General features: G+C 39.4%; 1 protein-coding gene across 1 annotated transcript in view; it reads left to right on the top strand.

Annotated features, from left to right (window-relative positions):
- RGL1 (ral guanine nucleotide dissociation stimulator like 1) overlaps positions 1-19,319 on the top strand; it is an 85,345-nt gene that overhangs the window by 10,318 nt on the left and 55,708 nt on the right. The window lies entirely within an intron of this gene.

The following is a 19,319-nucleotide window of genomic DNA, read 5'->3' as shown; positions in this document are numbered from 1 at the left end:
CTTCTCCAAGGAACTCTCTGGGATATGGGGAAGGAAGATGGGGTGTGCTGACATTAATTTTGCATGGCAGAAGACGCCTGTCAACTGCTGGAGACCTGCAAAGAAGGTATGAAGGAGATTTGAGAGGAAACCGAATGATTTTACCTGTAGACAGGTACATAGTTATCAAAAAGGAAAGCCTTGGCATCTCATTCAGCTTGCCTTTTGGTTTTGAGTAGGTTCTTTCTTCCTGTCCTTTCCTTCAGTTGTGGGCATAGTAGTACCATAGCACTGTAGCCCTTATTAACGACTTCCTATGGAATATTTTCTCCTTACTTCCTGGTTCAGGCACAGATCTCTCCTCCAGGGGTATCCCAAGTAGCACTCTTCAATGTGGTCATCAGCTGGGTAAAGGCTGTGTGTGGAACAGACACTCAAAAATGAAACCTGAGCTTATTATGAGTTTTAAAATAGAAGCCTGAAAGATTACTGTCTTTTACTTTCCCAGTTCCAAATACAAAATACGTAATTAGAAGGGTTACTGGCTTTGTAGCACAGTATCATTCTCTCAGCTGAGTGTAAAACCACCCATTCCAAGCTATCAAAGGGTGACAGGATGGCAGTGCTATAATCTTGTGTGTCATTAACACTGAGTTAAGGCTGTACGATACTCCTGCAAGGCCACATGGAACTAGAGAGAGAGACACAGGCAACCTCCCTTCCTACAGGGCTGTGCAGAGGCATCTCTTGCTAATAATGATCCTTATATTAAGTGCAATAGTGAGAGGTAAGGGAAGCCTCTTGAGCAAATGTTGCTGGGGACTGCACTGTTCTGTTTTTGTGCTGGTTGCGTGTGACTGCATTTTGAAAATCTCACAGCCAGCCTGCTGATGTATGGAAACTTGCTTTTTGGTGTGCTTTCAGCTTACCTGCGACACGTAGGAATATAATGGTGTCCTGTACAATAATTAATTCCCACTGGGGATTCCTCCCATAGCCAGGGTGCCTGTCTTTTTAAATTATGTTTCTTGGATGGTAGAAGCTCTCCCAGAATTGTTGCATCTTAACTGTCTTGCTGCTAACATCACCAAATGTTTCCTTGCTTGCTTTTTCAAGAATAAACAAGTGGAAGGAATAACAAAAAAATCAGCTCACTCTGCAAAGAAACTGGCATTTTCTTCCTGAATGCTAGAAGATCTAGGTCACTTGTTGGGTTAAAGAAGTGTTGGCAAGGAATGTGGCTATGTGTCATCGGAAAGCCTGGGAGAAGCAGCATATGAACTGGACTGAGATGCTGTAAAGAGAATAGCCCTGGAGAAACCATTAGTTTTACAGTTTTGGTTTTGATGTTTTCATTTAAGAAACAGGCTGAAGCATTGCGAGCATGTTAGTCACGCTTGGATTTAAATTTAGCCTTGGTAAAGCTAATTAAAAATACGTTTAGTGACAGTGTATAAATGCATGCTTTGAACTTGGATCTGCTGTAAGAATCTATTTTGTAGTTATAGAGCTTCCTATAGCCAGCATTGTAAAGGGGTACAGCTGTGTGAAGATACGAGCACAAAGCGATCAGATCATGGCCTAGCCCCTTGAAGAAAATGGGGTTACCTTGTGTGAAAGGGCTAAACGAATGCTAGCTCAGTGTGAATCCTGTTCTCACTTGTCTTTGTGTAGCCAGTGTGTAGTATCTTGTAAACCAGAGGCAAGATGTGTGTGATATCTTAGTGTTGTTTATCAACCCAGTAAGATAGTATCAGAGACTGTAAAACATTATGCACAAGAAACGCCCCCCTCCTTTTTTGTAACACCAGAAAACCAGTGTGTCCCTCTTGCATTTGAAATGTTATATTCTTAGCAGATTGCTCAGACAGCAGAAAAGCTGCTTTTGTCCAGTGGATGTGGAGGGGGGTGACAGACCATTCTTTGAACACTCAGGATGGTATTTTGATATGTTTTATTTGCATACTTTTCTGTATCTCCTCATAGTTAACACAGATACACCTAGACCTCATTCCTAAAGGGCTGAGCAGCTGACCAGTAGTTGTCTCCAGGGAGTTGTGGTTTGCCTCTGCAATCTCTCAGAACTTCTTTTGCCCTTGATTCACCCCCAAAATGCTCTCATTTCATGTTCAGTGACCATACACACGCTTGAGATGTGACTTGTAGTTCTTCTGGGTGGTACAGCAGCATTTGGGGCCGAACTATAAAGTCTGTGTTGTGTTTTTACACCTTCTAGAATAAGGATTTTATTGAGATGAATGAGAATGTGAGGTGGTTTTTGTTAATTTCTTTTTTTAATAATGTTTTAAGCTATAGTGAGGAATTCTATATTTTGGACCTAGAAATCCATTTACTATTTATGGAAATCACTTTAACTTAGACCAAAATGAAGTCATGCTATCACCTGAATACAGCTGCACTGTAGCTCAGTTCAGCACCGTGCCACCAATAATTTAGGTACCAGAAGGAAAGTAAGAACATTGCCAAGTGAAACGATAATGATCTTGCATTCTTACACCATCTTTCATCCAAATGACTTTCAAACCATGACCACAAATTTTCACCAGAAAGACTACGTGAAACATATTGTAATGTAACAGAGCACAAAGGTACGATTTGGGTGGGGCTTGAAACTCAGCAGTAGTGCTGTTGCCTGAGAGTTGGTAGAGTTCCCCTTTCTTTGGGGAGGTGGGAAAGAGAGGAGTCGACAGTGTTTTTGGGACAATGTGACTTTAAGAAGGCTATTTTTTGAGGTTGCCGAAGAGGTTGAAGCTTTAGAAAAAGTTCTGGGGGAGACGGATTATCTGTCAAAGTTGCATGCTAACATTTATTTAGTGGCTTCATAGTGTTATCACATGGATATCTTCTCAACATGTGGCATATATGCTGCAAGGAGCAGCTGCTTAACAATGCACAGCAGCACATTGAAACAATTTAGGACCAGAAGTGAATTAATTAAAACCACCTGGGGAGAAGACCTGTACTTCTGAGTTCAGAGCTCTGTGGAAGCATTCACCCACAGTCTAACAGCAGTTGTGAAAGCAAGCTCAAATATTAAGCTGTAGTGGGGAATGAAGCGAAGTTTAGAAAATACTACTGAGGAGATTACACTAGCACCTCATCTGTTCCCGATGCTTGTTCCGTCATCTCAAAGAGAACTAGAAAGGGGAACCATGGGTGGGAAAGATTGTCAGCATTTGGAGACACTGAGAAGGTGAGGACTGTTAAATCTGCATCTTCGTGCAACTAGGGTTGATGTACACCTTTAACAATAAGACCATTTGTCAAATCTTCCTAGGATTGGGGCCTGATATTGGCAATGAATAGGAGGATATAGCAACGGCATTTAACATAGTGAGTGGAGAAGGGACGCAAACACTCTAGGGAGTGTTTGGTGGGTTTGAAAGCAGGCGGGGGAAAAAGAAATGTGTAATTTTACATTGCATGTAATTAACGTGAAGGACTCACTGCTAGAAGAAGTAATTGAGTCCAACTGAGTCTAGAAGGATTCAGAAAGGATTAGACATTTATATAAATAATGAGAACAAATGCGTGAGTACTGTATGAGAATTAAAAAAGAAAACATGTCACATTTTGTGATTTGAGTTGAGAAGAGCCTTTCTCTTTAGATTGGTTATTCCGTATGTTATGGGTGTTATTTCTTCACCTTCCTCTATAGAGTCTGGCCTTTGTCAGATGGGAAAAACATCTAGTTTAGTTTAAAATGACAATTATTATGTGTTGCTGTTTATAAAGTTCTGGTTTCAATTTGTTTGCAGCAAATATTTAACGAGGCAGAATAAAATTGAACACAGGCATCCATAAAAAGAATCATGAGAACTTTAACATCCAGAAGATGTCAGGGCCATATTGCAACGTAGTATGGGAGTTTGTTGTGGGCCTGTTTTCCAGCAGTCCTGCAACCTCCTCCTAGTCAGTGAGAACGCTGGGTGCTCAGATCCTGCTTTTTTTGTGAGTAAAACAAAGTTTGTGTCCTTGCTGTTTTAGACTCTGTGAATGTAGGAATCGTGTGGGTTGCCCTTTGCTTTATTCCATTCAACTTCATAATAGCTGCTTTAAAAATAAGGCAGCTAGAACAGAGTATAGTACTCTACATGTGGTCTCATCAGACCTTTTATGCAGTGGAAGAATAATGTCCTTTGACTTGCTTTGGTACCCTTTATTTATACTTTGCAGAATTGTTTGCTTTTTGTTACTGCTTCCAAGTGTTGTGCTGAAAGATTTAATGTTCTGCCTAGTCTAACCCTTTAGATCTTTCTCTGATCTGCATGCCACAGTGTGACCTTTGAGGGTAGTACTTTCAACAGACTTTTTTGCTGGCCTCTTACGTTTCTCTACATGTGGTTGCATAAGCCATCTGTTGCCCATCAGAGTGTAGCTGCCCTTTAACAGCTTTGGCAATCAACATGAAGCTTTGGCAGCTTCCACCTTAGGTGTGAAGCTTTCTGCCATTTTGCATGGTAGCAGTCATTAATATTTTGCTCTGTCAGGTTACTGGGTTGCAGTTTGATGGAGTTTTCACTTGTTCCTCTTTGCCACCGATTTGTGTCCAAATACCAACTTATGTCTGAATTTTTGTGATCATTTCTGCATAGCTCAGCCCTGCATCAGTGCAGAAGTTACTGCATACTGCAAACAACACTGAAATTTGTGGTGGTGGTCCCTTAGCTGCTGCTGCTCCAGTTGTCTCTCGTGACTTAAAAATAATGTGAAATCTTCCCTGGGAATAAACAGTTTGCTGAATGTGATACTGAGCACGTGCATAATGGTCCTGTTGTACCAAGTTGAGGACAGTTGTGATACTGGATTTAGAAAGGTACTGAAAGTCAGGAGTGCTCAGTATTCATTTGCTAATGACTCACCCTGGGACTTGAACTGGCCAACTTATCTTCTGGGGTTTAATTTTCTCACCTGTAATATACTTACTATTTGTTTTGAGATTTCATGATCCGAGGAGCATAGAGGCAAACTCTTGTGCTTTGGTATGACTGTATAGTATTCAAACCTACGAGAGAGAAAACTCTTCTACTGTGCCAGACGTGCTGCAAAAGTTCTGTAGTAGAGCAAGATCCTTTTGATATGCCTGTGACTCTGTTGTACAATCTTTACCGTTGAAATGTTAGAGAGCAACATATTATGCTACTTACAGATGCAGAGGCTTGGCTCTTCTCATCCCTTCTGTAAAGAGAAAGGGTGTTGGGTGAGACACCAGAGTTTATATCCTCTTTTCTAAAACCTTCCAGCAGGACCCTAGGTGTATGCCATGCAGCACGTAGAGGAGTGCCTCCCATGTGGAATGGGTTGCTGTACCAGAGCGGGTTGCAGGGGCTTTGAGTGCTGTGTGGGTCTCCAGCTCACAGCGTGTGGACTATAGCTGGCAATGCTGCCAATGGACCGCAATGGTACTAATAAGGTTTGGCATTTAAAATGCTTTTGCAGAGTGATCCTGTTGTTATATTCTATTCTTTCATCTATTTTCTTCATATGTTCCTCCCACTTTTTTGTTCTGAAAGCAGTTTAAAGGATTATTTTCTTTTCTCCTCCCATCCCTTCAGCTGCTTTGTACAGTTGCTTTTTTCCTTATGAAGGCTCAACCTCTCTCCCAGTCAATAGTGGTTTCTTCCTTTCCAGGGAGTCCATGGACTCTTTTTGCAAATAAACCAACATATTTTTGTTAAGTGGCTTTTTCTATTGAAAGGTCTCAGAATGATTGAACAATATGGAATGACTGAATGCTTTGATAGGTGATCAAATTATCATAGCTATTGGGCATCAGACTGAAGACTTGCGATGTCTCATGTAGTAGCTCAGACTTCCTGGTCTCAGTGACTCCTTCTGACTCTTAAAAAAATCATTGATCTAAACTGCTGAGTATCTATATATCCTGAAGCAGAAATAGACAATCACATGTTAAAGAGCTATCTAGCTTTTATTTCCTCCTATACATAGTTTATGCCCCGCACAATCTTGCATAAAAGCTTGCATGCATTGAATTATACTGAGATTCTGTTTTGACTCAAATCAAGTGCAGAATGTCCTTCGGTTGTTTATAGTGTTCACCCAGATAAAAGTTATTAGATGTGGTTGGTAACATTTCAAAGCTTTTGTTGGTGTTGGGATGCAAACAACAAGTCAGTACACCCTTCAGGGTTAACTGTTGTCTTCAGTGCAAAAGAGATTAGTTAACTAAATGCTCCTGAGGTGCGTTTGGAAGCCAGTTTAAATATTACATGCAAATGCAACAAGAAAAGTATTATGAAGATATGCCTACACATCCTTTTGTCTGTTTGCTTGTTTTGTAGTAATCTCTGGTTCTATCTGCGGTGCATTTTATATTTTTAGAGTAGAAACCCTTTAGGGCAGGGATGGTGTCTTACGTTGTGACATGGCAGCCATTGTGCTGCTGTTGGAAATGTTTCATAAATAACAGTAATGTCTTTCATTTGGGAGTCAGATCTTTCACTTTTGCATTCCTCCCATTGAGTGCTTCAGATTGATTCTGGCTGTGCTTTCGGTCTGCTGGCTCCTTGTAGCACACAAAATGTGAATGAACTCTTGCACACTTACTTAAACCATGAGGCTCACGTTCTTCTTCATGCATAAAGAGTCGTCTTGTTCAGAAAACATCAGGTGGCCATAGAGTTAGAGCAGGACAGAGAAGAACAGAGGTATGCTAGTAATTCCTGATGGATAATTAAACAATAACCAGGGGTGGGGGGAGGGGGGAAGAACAGACAGTAAATGTGGACGATTTCTGTTTTATCTTACAGCCTGACATTTTTTGCTCTTTTGTTCCCCCTTACTTGTGAGCTATACTTATTTTGCATTCTGACTCAATACTTCCACATAATTATGTGTGTGTGTGTTGATTCGTGTCCATTGCCTGAGGATTTCAGTTCAACTGCAACATAGCATTCTTAAACTGAAATACAAATGTCTGCAGCGGGTTCAACGCCAGCTCGCGCAACCCGTACTGCTTTCTGCTGTGTCAGAAGTGATGGATTAATGGCTGGGTGCTGTAGTTAGGAAGGCAATAATTTGTGTAGGTATGCAATAAGTTTAGTTGCCATAGGCTTATGTGGTTTGTCATATGAAATGCAGAATTTGTCACAGAGAAGATAGCTATAGAATTGGCAAAAGGATGTTGCCATCACAGATATGGTATATATAGACACGCATGTAGTCATAGATATTCCCTTTCTCTATATGTGTGTGAGAAGAATCCTAAGAGATTCCATGATCTGATCCCCTGTGATGTCTAGATAATAGAGTAAAAATGCAGTTTGGCCTGAACTACTGATTGAACTAATATTTTTGGACTCCTTTAGCACTTAAATAAATGTTCAAGCTGGTAACTTTTGATATTAGGTAACATTAGCTTACCATTACTGCTTTTCCTACTCGGGCCCCACCCTGGAGAGGTTTCTTGGTTTCAAAACAAAGGGTAGTAAAAAGCACAGCCATTGAAATGAAGTTTATAATGCAGTTTAGGTATGTATTCATGCTGTGGTCATAAAAACGGTTTACTTACTGCTAACCTATTTCTTTTATAAAAGATTAAAAAAGCTTGGCAATAGTGATTGCTCACAGTAATTATTATGAAACATGTAACCATATTTTGTGGACATTTTTTCTTCCACAGAAATACCTTATGTTTCAAGTTCAATTTATTTTAAAATTTGAGCAAGTCTTCTGCTAAATATTTTCTCCTCTGTCAGAATGCATTTAATGTCCTCACGCTACAGTTTTACTTTCCAGCTATTCATACTACTAAAATCTATCTTGCCTGCTTGTTTACGTTGAGTGCAGCAGCAGTTTACACTGATTTCCTGAGTCAGTATAATTTTAATTTCTGTGTACTCTTTAAGCAAGCTTTACACTGTGAAGGGAAAGCCAACAATACAGTCAGGATGAATAATACCATTTTGGGCTATGTAATGTGCATTCATGCTACTATTACGCAACCGAATTATTACTTGTGGCATCCTTAAATCCATTTTGAGTTCAGCAGTGTTGCCTGCTGTCTCATACAGTACGTTTTTTGTTTCTATTGACTGAGCAGAAAATAATGATGAGCCCCACAATTAAATTACATTCCTGGAAGAGGAAAAAACGGTGTGACTTTTCACAGGAAAGTACTGTAATTTTTGATTACTAACAACATAGATACCAGTGAAAAGAAAAATAGTCTTTATGTTTCTGGTCAAAATACAACTTTTTCCATGTTGACCTATAATTTTTATAAAATGGTACGACTCTTGCCATATTAAATCTGACTCTGTTAGTGGTAATATCCATTATCCCTTCTCTTTGCTATACTTGGCATTTGTTAAAAAATGACAGCATATTTTGTTTTAGCATTTTTCATGGAAGAAGGATGACAAATGGCGTCACTGACCAGTGTTTCACAAACAAAATTTGTATAATAGCTTTCCTCTGATGTTTCTTAGGGTAGACATAGAGCTGTTGTCATCTTTAACATCCAGGCAGCTTATAAATATGAGCATAACTGAGAATTTTCAATGTCTGTGTAGTGGTGATGTCATTGGGCTGATATCATAGCAGTATTAAGTGGCACCAAAATTCAGTTGCACTGGCAATAATCCTGTGATGTCTAGCCTTGTGTCAAAATAATCAAGGGTCGTATAACAATAAAATAGGGAACTAGGGATATGGGAGGGGACTCAATATTAAAATTGCAGTTATGCAGTAATTACAGCATAAATGTTGAGGTGGATGAGACTAGGAAATGAAGCTTGGGACAGGGTTATGTACAAAGACTTGAAGGACAAAGCTTTCGATTTCAAGGCAGACTGAGTTATTTATGGACTTTGGATGATGACTTTAGCAGCTGTATATTTTATATCTGGGAGGATATTGATGTGGGGAGAAAGGTCCAATGTTGTAGGCCTTTGAAATCTAGATCAGTTTAAAATAAGAGGAAGTATTCTGTATAAGGGCCACAGTGTTGGTACATGTTGTTGAATCATGTAAGGTGACTTCTCCTAGCTTATATAGTCTGCCTTGTATAAAGTTCTTTAGTATTTGCATACAAAAGAAGTCCTGGAAGGAAGAAAAGGGACTCACATGTGCTTTTAGGTCAGTAATTTAGCCTCAGCTGCCTAACTTATTGAAGTGAGGGAGGTAGGTCATTACCTGTGCATGTTCATGTTTGTTAGAAGTGCTTTTAAAGTTGGGAAGTTGACATGGCCTTAGCCATTTATGCCATGTTCTCAGGGTTTAGTTAGCTCTTCTGTAGGAGAATTACACACTAATAAGTTAATTCCATTATGTGTATTCAACCTGGCTGCTTATAATGCATTATATCAGCCTGTCATGTCGTTAAAAATATCACAATGATTTTTGGTGGTATTCTTTTTTCAAAGTATTTTTTCATTCCTGGGCTTTTGCTACTCCTCGCTTGCTGTGCCTTTAGTTGGTGGCTCATGATAGTATTCTGCAATTGTTTGGTAACAGTGCAAAAGTTAAGGCCATGGGAAGGTCTCTTCTGTTGAACACTCTCATGTCTCAACCCTATATTAAGATCTAGACTGACTGGTATTCATGACACTGGCAGGTGACTCCTTAAAGACAGTAAAATGGGTGAGGAGGAACTAGGGAGAAGTATTCATTTTGGTTAAGAGATGGTTTGTTTTCAAGCTCCCAGTAGACCTTACAAAGAACTGAGCTGGGATGAGGCCTTTTGAACTGAATACATGAATTTATCATGTTTTCAGTTGCCATTTTTGGCTTCTGCTTGTTGCAAGAAAATTGAGTTGGTTTGGTGGTCTTCTACATCTGCTATATGGACTCAGTGTAGAAATGGTGTTGCTTAGTTTTATAGAGTACTTGTCATCTAGTAATGGTTTTTACTTTTCACATCATAAAGTACTTTATAGAGGAGGTCAATGTTAATCTGCCATTCCATAGCTGGAAAAACTGAGACACACAGAGGTCTTGCATATGGCTCTACCCAGGGCTAATATTACCATGGCTTGGATATCCAGAGTGCTAAGACTCTCTTGAGCCACCTTTGAGGACTTCCCAGGAGGGACTTTTCTTCCTGCAAGACTGTTATCTGAAGAGCCAAACTCCTTACCATCTGCAGTTAACAGATGTTCTGCTTTGTGCAGCTGAAATTTTTGAAATTAATTAAAATCTGTGAGCAGAGAAAATAGTTGCACTTCTTCCAAAGGTTGGGCAGTAGTTCTGGCAAAGCTCAGTGGTGGCCAAACACATATTTGGCTGTGTAATCTATTTGTCTAGCATTTTATAGATATGGATGTTACTAACTTCTGGGATGGTGAACAGTAGAAAGATCCTGCTTGATTATGCTGTGGTTTCAGATAATCATAACTGAGGCTTGCATTCTGTATGTAAATACAATATTTGCTGTGCTGTGAGTTTGAACTTCTAAATATTCCTGAGATGGAAGGTGCAGTATACCTATCATTGTGATCTATAGTCAGGATTACTGAAAGCTGTTTCAGTGTCAAGTGAAATATTTGAGCTGTCTGCCACCTTTTGTACTATTTTTCCCCGCTCAACACTCCATCCTTTCTCCTTTTTGCTTCCTCATAAGTAACTCAGCCTGGGAACTGTAAGCAGGCTTCGGCACCTACAAATTTCCAGGACAGACTGGAAGCAGTGAGTGTGTGGGGAGGGAGGAAGAGAAATTAAGATAAGGGTTGTTAGCAAACAATAATTACTGTTTACTGTTTGTGGGGCACAGGGGAACTGCCCCAGCTGCCTATTTCGTTCTCTTAGGGACCCTCTATAATCCATACCTGTAAAAGCTTTTATTAGTTTTGACAGTTAATCACTGACTTGTTTTATGCAAGTCCAAAGACTCTTCCCAGAGCTCTTCCCTCACAGAGAACCTACGTAACACTTCCTTTGTGTCCAGAAGTCAAAATATTTTACAAAATGGGCTGATTTTACGGCCAAAATGGGCAATAAAACCTATTTCCCTGCCTTCATTCTGGTGCCCTACTCACTTAGCCGTTTATGATTTTCAGTATTTATTTACTGCTCATTTAGTGGTTGGATGTTTTGGTGTTCCTATGCACTGAAGAGTTTTACAGCAGTAATTCTCATCTAATACAGAAGGGCTTTGGAAAGATATTTAATATGGGACACATTTGTTTGCTGAATTAGAAGAGTGTTTGTCATTTGATGACAGCTATTCCTCAAACAATGTAAGATACACATGACTAAGAGTCTTACCTGAATTACTGGTTTCTTTTTCTTGCTTTTCTATTTTAAATCAGGAACTTACTAAGCTTCAATGTCTGATCAAAACCACCACAAGGAATATTCATACATACTGATGTATTATGAAAATAATACACCCCTGGCATACTTAAGAGAGAACAAGATTGTGGTGAATTGTAGTGAAACTGTGAAACATGACAAACAAAAAAGAGAAGGGTTTAAGTAATCTCATGTTTCAGGTTCAGTTAACTCAATGAAGACAGTAAGTCAGACAAGAGAAGAGGATGGGAGGGCTTGCCTTGATTTTGTTAAGTCCTTCTAGCAAGACAGGTGAGAGTCAGGATAAGAAGGAGCTTTTTGTAGGTAGGAAGCAATGAGAAGGTGAGTGCATAAATCACACAAGATAGCTAGAGATGGAGCTAAGCTGTGGGAGCAATTTTTGGTCCCTGTAAAAGCTTGTATGCTGCATAGTGAACCTCTCAGAGGACTTGATTCTTACTGAATGATATGGCTACATTCCTTTGCTGCACAGATGCTTCTAAGAAGTGGGCCAAGTTCAGAGGAGGAATTTATATGTTCCCATAGCTGAATAAGTTCCACCATTTGTAAGAGTTGGACAATGCCATTGTAATGTAGACCTCTTTGAAGATTTAATTTCTTAATGCACTTGCTTAAACTCCTTTAGATGCACCCAGCAAGAGGTGATGTGTAAATTAGGCTTCTTTACTTTTGCTTTGATTCACTTAGAGCTAGTCCCACATAGTTCACTGATATCCAAATGAGTCTAAATTTGCATAACTTCAGAAGGTGTGAGAATGCACAGCTCGGTGCCATGGTATGCTTGTTGTTTCTTATTTTCCCCAGGGTGGCATTAAGTAGCTGCAAGGTGCCTGAGTGAAAGGGTTCTAACTGAGCAACAGCATTTGCGTAAGAGGTTTTTGTTTTGTTTTGGGTTTTTTTTTGGCAGGGGTTTAACCTCTAAATTTGACCCACAGCTTTTGTTACTGTTTGTCAGCTCTTCAGGCAGATACCAGCCAGGCTGTGAGCATTAAGGATACAAGAGAATAATAATGTTTTTTGTATCATGATCATGGAATTAATTGGTCCTGGAAACTCTGGGTTGCTGCCAAGAAAGGTTATTTATGTGGTAAGAAAGGAAAGGAAAAGGCTGGAGCTTTGGAAATCCAGGAATACCCCTAGCTGTCAGATCATAGGAAAGAGATCATAAAGTTATTCTGGCTTCCAAGTTTGGTGCAGTCAACATGCAGAATTCTGATTTTTCAGCAGCATCCAAAATGAGGAAATGGGAGTTAGTGAAGTGGAGAGGACTCTGCGGAGAGCTCCACAGTCATTTTATTTCCAAGTGTACTGTATGATAAAAGCAGCCAGTTTTGCAAAGGCAAGCATCTACACTGCCTGAACTCTGCAGGCTGCAAGAGATCCTCCCCCGGCCACCCAAATTCTGCATTTCAAGCCATGGTTTCCTAGACTGAAAATTCTGCTTCAGATTCAGAGTCTTATCTCGTACAAGCTGTTTTCCAGGCTGACAGTTCTGCAGAGTGGAGGACAAGGACAAAGAGGAGAGTGATGGGATGCAAGGCTCTTAAATACTGCCAGCATTGCAGAACTGATTGCAAGAGAAAGCGTGGATGTGTACACCCAGGGGCCTACCCTAACGACACTTGAAATACTCGTGACTTGATTTGATAAGCTTAGTCTGGTCACTGTTCTTTCTATCGTGCAGCTTAATGTAGTATTGTTAGTCCAAAATTACCACTTTTCACAGGGTTGTTTGTTTTTTTAAAAGGGTCATGTGGTGGGGGGGTGGGGAGCCACCACAATATGTATGAGTTTGAGTCAGTTCAGCATGATCATCAGATGCTGTGGATTTTATCTGTCAATATACATACGGGACAATCTTGCTTTCTTCCTTTTAAGGGGAGCAGGCTCAATTATAAAGTTCATGAAGATCTTTGTTGGAAGGAAATGCTATGTCAAATAGTTGTTAATATCTTTGTAGTTGTTCCATACAAAAACTATTGACTAAACTGAGTAGGAGGCTTACATAGCATCTTGAAGACGTATTATTAAGTTCTGTGTGGTTTTGCTGTGGAATCTGGTTGTTCCTCAAACAACTTTTCTGTTTCATCTGCCTTGCTACTTTAAGTGATATGTGCCTGCACATTAAGTGAAAGATACCTTAGGTTTTTCTTCTCTCAGACTGGTGTTATGGTGTTACACTGCTTGTGTTTCTGGAGCTTTTGAAGCTTATTTATATTCCATTATTTGATGTTTTCCTTTTTTATTTTTTTTTTATTTTCCCAAGGATGAGTGTAGATATTAAAGGCTTATGCTGGAGAACCTGTGTGTAAGAAAGCAATTAAAAACAAAAAACAAAACAAAAAAATCACACAAAAAAAACCAAGGGCAAAATCACAAAAAGCATCTTATTCCTACTTTCAGAAGGAGAAAGCTGATTCACATTTAAGCAAACAGTGAAATGAACAGTCATTCTTGATTAGTACTCCTTATTTTTAGTTAACTTACAATTTACTGCACTTTAGGCAGCTTTATTCCAGCTTAAGGTAGCTGTCCAATAAGTTAATAAAAACAGGTAGAATGGAAAACTCCCCATCTGGAAAAGCTGTAAGTTTCAAGGAAAGTCAAAAGCACTTAAAAATCTGTCAAAATCAGTAAAAATGGAGTTTGAGACACTAGTTACGTGCTTACGTGCTTTTGAAAATAATTCTGCTGAATTTCTAAATAAAACAAGTCTTTAGTAAAGTGTTAACGTTTTAGATGACTAAGGCTGAAGAGTATTTATTGTCTCATTTACTTATTGTTCATCCCAGTTGTTTTCTTTCAATACTTTTTCCAGTCTGCCTAATGAGAAACAATTACCTTCATTCCATGATTCTCACTCTCAGAATCTCAGAAGATATTTGCATTGGAAAAAAAACCTGCAGACCAGTGGTTTTTTTGGGTAAAAGCAATTGTTTCCAGTGGTACGTCTGAAATAATGACTACAATTCTGTATGTTGTTATTTGGGTAGCAGCCTATTTTTATCCTGTTTAGAATTTGAACTATTTTTTTACCCTGAGTCTCTACTCCTTCTTACTAGAATGTATCATTAATTTAGGAGATGGAGTTTATAACTAATGTATAATCCCATTGAAGTTGTACCTTTGGCCCACAAGGCTGTGGGATCCAGATCTGTGTTTTGGCTGTCAAACTGAGTGAAATACCTGGCAACTTTGGGGCATGTGAGGTTTTACTTTATTTTCCTGTCATTGGCAGGCAAAATGGCAAGAGGTCAGCTTATCTTGCAGAGTATCAAGATCTTGCCGGTTCTTGCAGAGAAGGATATGTAGGAAATGGAGATTGTGGTATCAAAGGTTGCACGTGGTGTCTCACCAGATTCATAAAGGAGTGTTGCTTTTACACAGCTGATACATGCTGGTAACAAGCTGTGTGTAGCGTAGAATCTGCTTACTCAAGCCCTGTATTCGTGGCTGTTGGAGAGATGAAGTTTGTTGGATGTTATGCTGATACTCGTATCTTTTCCTCATCCTAGACTTGTGCCTGTGGCTAACTTGCACTTTTACAATGCCTTGGTGAGTCAGTGAGATTGTGTGTGGGTTCAGGAGCCAGCCTGTATGGGGCAGGGCCAGGACGTTAATTGTAACCAGCTTGGAACCGAATTATAGGTCCAGTACTGGGCATCTGCAGCTGTTTTGGAGTCAGTTTGTGTTTGAAGGAACTTTTTAGCCTGAATGGTTTTTAGTCTGTGTGGAGCAATCCTGTTTTAGCAAGATCTGTGTACGTGGGTGACGTTTTGTGCTCTAGAACTGCAAGACTAATGCCTTAAAAGAGAGTGGGCCTCTCTGAAGGTACAATTTTGCAGAGGGTTAGTAAAGATGTTAGAATCACACTAGATCAGTACCCACACAACCTCAAAAAAAAAAAAGGACTCATAGGACTATACCTCAGTTCAATATTTCTACATTTGCTTTTGAAAGATGCTGTCTGGTAGGAATCTATTTGCTCATCAGTTACACTTGCAGATTATCAAGGCCGTAATCCATTGCCTGAAAAATCAAAGTGAGACTGTTTAAAAAATATAAAATAAACCAGACTGTAAAATGCCATATATATTTGTTTATTTTTAGCTTTGTAGAGGACCAAGAAAATCTTACTGAAGCCCTGATGTGTTGGTTCTAGCGTCTTTGTTAGACTGCTGGACATGTTGGAGATGAACGGAAGGAGCTGGAGAGCCTTTTTTTGTTGTTTTGATGCACAAAACACTACAAAACAACTGGTAGCTTTAATTGGTACCACATAACAGTGATCACCATGTGCCACTGTCAGAACTTGCAGAGAGCTTTAGGAACATCTTTTAATAGCAGTAGATGCAGTATTCCTCTGAGCAGACAACACAAAAGCAAACATGAAAACTCTTTTGCCTTTGGCTAGCCCTGTTATGTCAGTGAAGAGATGGCCTCTTGATTAAATCCAGACGGAGTAGTTTCCTGTTAGCATGCTAACTCAGCCCACAATGTCTTATTCTGAAAGTCTGTTATTGAGCTTGTCTGCCAAGTCCTTTTTCCTTTTAAACTTACAGGCAGAATTGCTAAAATAATACAAACAATGCCTAAAAGTCTCTTAAAATGATTTCTAGCAGTTTAATGTTTTGCTGACAAACTCAGTTTTAGATTTTCAGGGTTTGTGGTTGTGTGTGTGGTTGGTTTTTTTTAAAAAAAAAAACATTCTCCCAACATGATGTCTTGGGGAAGTTGCAGTGTTGCAATTAATGGAAAATTTTGTGCATGTATCAATCTTGGAAGCAGATTCTGCCCTTGTTTGCTACACAGTCACATCAGTGAATGAGAGGTTTTTACATACACTGAGTAGAATATGGTCTGAAGTTAATACACTGTGGAGTGGGGGAAGCTGCTGGGTAGAAAATTAAGAGTTAAATACAGTGGTGTAGACCTTCTTCCCTGTTTGAAAGTGGTTGTATTGTGTAACTAGCTATTTTCAAAAGTATATTTTAATTGTAAGATGAAAATTCAGCAAGAAAATTGAGCATTTTTTTTTTAAACAAGTTTTGCTTAGGAAAAATTTGAATGGAGGAGATATATGGCAGTGGTAACTACATATCCTTTTAGTGTTTCCATAATGGCAGTGTCATATATAATTCTACAATCACCTTTAAGTCAGGCAGAAAACAAATTATAAACCTTTAGAAGAGCCATAAGATCCATGGAACAAAATTTTGCAAGTTACTCTGGTGTAATCTCATTAATTCCCTGTTGGGTTGCGTTGGGGTTTAGTGCAGTAGTACTGTGTGTTGCCTTGTCAATTTATAAAAGGCACAAATGGGGTCATGACATGAAACCAAGTTACCCAGTCTGTCATTTCCTGTGGTGCTTCCAGAAGTAGTCTTACATCTTGAACCCAAGCTTCTTTTCCCTGTGTCAGCCTGTGTGTTTCTGCAGCCATGAGGTGAATAAGGTTGGGCAACTTTTCTGTGTTAAACCTGACCTCACCAAGTGAAATGAAGGGTTCTTTTTTGGCCAGTCTTTTTTGGCCAGACCATTTTTCCAGCCCAGTTTGCTGTAGCAGGTGGGCAGAAAAGGGCCTCTGGGAGTAGCTTTTTTCAGTGGCTTAAACACAATATGAAATGGTGCCGTTTTGCCCTTGAGATCTGGCTGCAAGTTTCCTAGGACCTCTGCTTCTCTACTGTGTCTATACCCTTTACAGTCTGTTGACAGGTCCTTGTGTCTTGATCCTACAAGATGTTCGTGGCTCTTCCAGGGCTTCCTACAGATGCAGACACTTTTCTGCCAAAAAACCCTGTGCCTGGGCCTGCTCCTTGTTAGAAAGTCCAGAACATTGTGGGGTACTATTATTACTCCTATTTTTTCTTCCCCGGTCTATTCTGTGGGTTTTCTTGGTTTTTTTTTTTTAATACAGACAGCAGGTTGTATTTTAACGTAAAAAGAGTTTGTTGTGGACTTCATTAAGCTGGGAAATGAGATGCCCTTGTTCAGGAGTAGAACAGCTTTAGAATAATATTAAAGACTATCAGAAATAGCGTAGCCAGCAGGACGAGGGACATGATAGTCCCCTGTACTTGGGACTGGTGAAACTGCACCCTGAATGCTATGTTCAGTTTCGGACCCCTCACTATAAGAAGTACACTGAGTTGCTGGAGCGTGTCCAGAGAAGGGCAACGAAGCTGGTGAAGGGTCTGGAAAGCAGCTCTTACGAGGAGCGGCTGAGGGAGCTGGGGTTGTTTATCCTGGAGAATAGGAGGAGGAGAGACCTTATCGCTCTACAGCTACCTGAAAGGAGGTTGTAGCGAGGTGCGTGTTGGTCTCTTCTCCCAGGTTACTAGCGATAGGATGAGAGGAAATGGCCTCAAGCTGCATCAGGGGAGGTTTAGATTGGGTATTAGGAAATATTTCTTCACAGAAAGGGTTGTCAAACATTGGAATAAGCTGCCCAGGGAAATCATAGAGTCACCATCCCTGGAGGTATTCAAAAGACATGTAGATGTGGCACTCAGGGACATGGTTTAGTGGTGGACTTGGCAGTGTTAGGTTAATGGTTGAACTTGATGATTTTAAGGGTCTTTTCCAACCTAAATGACTCTATGGTTGTTTAAAACAAAAAGGGATTATCTATTATAAATAATTCAAAAGCAGTGGAAGGTAGTGATGTAAATATGAAATGGGTGTGTGATCCATTCCTAATTACGTTATGAATACATTATTTTTTCTTTGTTTTGTAAGAATACCAAGCCAGAGTTGGTAGTGACTGTAAGCCATTAACATGCTCTCTTCATGTCCCGAGTCTAGTACAAAGGTGATATATTAACATTGGAATATTGTTAGCCTTGTTATTTTTAACTCATACCTTAGTAGGCAGTTTCTGGAACAAAACTTCTAGTCAAAATGGCTGTGTGTTCATTTTCAGTCCTGGTGGTGTTTTGTCAGGATGAATTTGAGATGTGTTGTCAAGGAACCACAGAGAAACTGAAAATATGGATTGTATTGTTAGTTAGGGGAGCCTCTCAGTCTGTATAAATACTGATGCAATATTCAAAACCCAGAAGAGCTGTTAAATTATGAATTATTATTATTGTAATCTGACCTAATGATATACTGTTACTACCTGGTATCATGGTACAGCAGAAGCTGTTACCCAGGAGGGGAAGGTTGTGATTTGGAAGAGAACGATCACAGCAGTCCTTGTTGAAAGCTTGCTGTGGGTGTATACGTAAGGAGGAAATTTGCAGCAGAATAATGCTGCAATGAAAATAGGTTGAACTCCTTAAGTTTTATCCTGAGATTGCAGGAGAATTGATGGTGCAAAGACTAAGCTAGACTGTTGCGTGTTCATGCCCAGTACGAATTTATTTCCTCTAGTATTTTTCTACTGATATATTTAATCTAACCTAAAAAGAGTAAAGATTTTTTTTTACAATTTTGAAATATTTCAGAACAGCCTGATTTTTCCTTTGCATAATGCTGTTAATCCTAACCAGGTATAAGGCTTGCATTAAAATACTTTCTAAACTCAGTAAATTTGAATAAACATATCAAAAATATATTTCATTAATTCAGATGAGCTTCTGATAATTAATTTACATAAATCATAGTGATGTCTTGGGGATTTTTGGCAGGCTTTTCTTTTCACTCATGGTTGCAGACACTTAAATGGGTTCAAGCCATTTCTTTCTCTCAAGGAAAATTACCTTTTTTGTTACTGTAGTTTTATTGGTGCTGGTATTATATGACTATAGTGATTAAATAGCTACAATGCATGTCATGTAATTGTAGTCCAGGTGAAAAAGCAGATGTGTCGCAACACGTTTTCCTCAAGCTGAGGATGTAGTACATCAGTCGGTTCAGTCTCCATTAAACAGCAGCAACAAAAGGGGAACTGTGTGCTTCCCCATGCAGTCTCTGTAGAGTTCAGCTTTTCTTATGTTAGTTGTCTGAATGTTCCTTCCCAGAGTTAGTCACTGCAAAAGATAGAGAGAAATTTTCTTTAGATTGCTCTTGTTGATGTTTTTTATTTATAATCCCATTTTTAA

Source organism: Phalacrocorax carbo, chromosome 6 (assembly GCF_963921805.1).
Source record: "Phalacrocorax carbo chromosome 6, bPhaCar2.1, whole genome shotgun sequence".
In the NCBI taxonomy this organism is placed as follows: Eukaryota; Metazoa; Chordata; class Aves; order Suliformes; family Phalacrocoracidae; genus Phalacrocorax; species Phalacrocorax carbo.
Note: the sequence above shows the minus strand (reverse complement) of the source record. Positions and strands in the feature narration are given on the sequence as shown.